We start from the raw sequence: 1,701 nt of genomic DNA, 5'->3' as shown, positions 1-1,701 counted from the left end.
ACCAATGATAATCCCCCCGGATATTTACGCGTTGGCGATGGCGAATACCGCAGACGATTTAACGATGAGCTGTATGAGCTTTACAACGATATAGACATAGTGCAGCAAATTCAGCGGCTCCACAGACTTGGCTATGACGTTCGAATGGACTACGACGCTCCAGCTCTGAAAGTATTCAACTCGGAACGCGCTGAGGAAGAGTGAGGCCCCCACTGACTCCCCACTGAGCTCAATTGAATTGACACTTCTACCTTGTTCTACCTTTGATCTCATGATTTAATGGCTGCATTTCTTTATTCATTCTGAACGTTTGGAATAAACTTTTTTGTTTACTTATTCCTTAGAACGTTCCTGATTATATGTTGACGTATATTTCAAACGCATTCTGTTTATTCCGGCTGTGAAATGGGATTATCCGGAATGTATAAAGAAACGCAGCCAATAATTAAAGGTTTGCTCATTAGAGACATTCGAGTTTTGACGCTCCCTTAACTCCCTTACAAAAGCGAACCTACACACAGTGCCTAGCTAGGAGAGCCTATTTTGTAAAGAGGGAGCGAGAAAACTGTTTTCTGAGCAAGCCTTTTATTATTGAATCATGCCTGGATCTTATCCCATACAAGTTGTTTTGTCAAATTGAGTTTGAGTAAAATAGTAAATGGCAAAGCACAGGTAGTATAAGTAGAGCAGCTGATTTGATTTTTTTTCGAGTTACTTGGTCTCGAAAATGTCAAATATTTTTAATTTCTTCCCAATTGGTTCGTCAGCCGATTAAATCGTGGACACTCAAAGAATACGTGGCGGACGTCATCTTCCACGCCACTTCCGCAGTAGTCGCAGTACGGGTCTCCTCTTTGAATTTAAAAAGGTATGCCCTAAAACAGCCATGCCCGCTGAAGAACTGGCAAAGATAAAAATTCACTTCACCATGCGTTCTATTAAACCAAGGTACCAGGTTTGGTATGCAGCGATAGGTCCAAAGACCCTTAGTCGTATTATTCCAATAGTTTTGCCACTCCGTAATACTGATTTCGAGGGATCGACGTATATATCAACGAGTATCATAATGGCGATTACGAATGCCGCTTTGTGCTACACTCTTCTGCAGGCGCTTCAAACTCGGAGCGCCCACAAACGGTATGTAGAGTTGACTTCGCGGAAGTATACTGAACACTGCTCCGCGTTTGACCAGATTGGGGCCGCAAAAAGTATTTGGCTTTGAACCACACTCGCTCGCCACGTTAAGTAAAAATATCTATTCAAGTATTTTTTTTTTTGTCTTTAATGCCTGTGATTAAACGTTGTTCTAGTTATCATTTATCATAATAATTTATATCAATTTAATAAAAAATTAAAATCTTTTTTTTTTTAAGTTTTACTAGTTTTTGATGTTTTGGAGGGTGGGGCATGAGTTTACGATTGCCAGGTTAACATATCACATACACGCGCATACAAATTTATAGATTTATACAACTACCATTTATTTTTTCCGTAAAAACTTATTTTTTTAAGTTTTATTCGTTTTTTTTTTTTTTGATATTTTGGAAGGTGGGGCATGTGTTTACGATTTAAAATACATACAGTTGCTCCGAGTTTTCAGCATCCCAGTACCATTTAGAGAAAGAAAATCGGAGGTACTCGACAATTTCAAAATAACATCGTTCCGGTGAACCGTAGGCAGCAAACTTGAAAAAACTATTT

This window comes from Rhagoletis pomonella, unplaced genomic scaffold, assembly GCF_013731165.1.
Source record: "Rhagoletis pomonella isolate Grant_MI unplaced genomic scaffold, Rhpom_1.0 Rhpom_scaffold_00006, whole genome shotgun sequence".
Lineage (NCBI taxonomy): Eukaryota > Metazoa > Arthropoda > Insecta > Diptera > Tephritidae > Rhagoletis > Rhagoletis pomonella.
Note: the sequence above shows the minus strand (reverse complement) of the source record.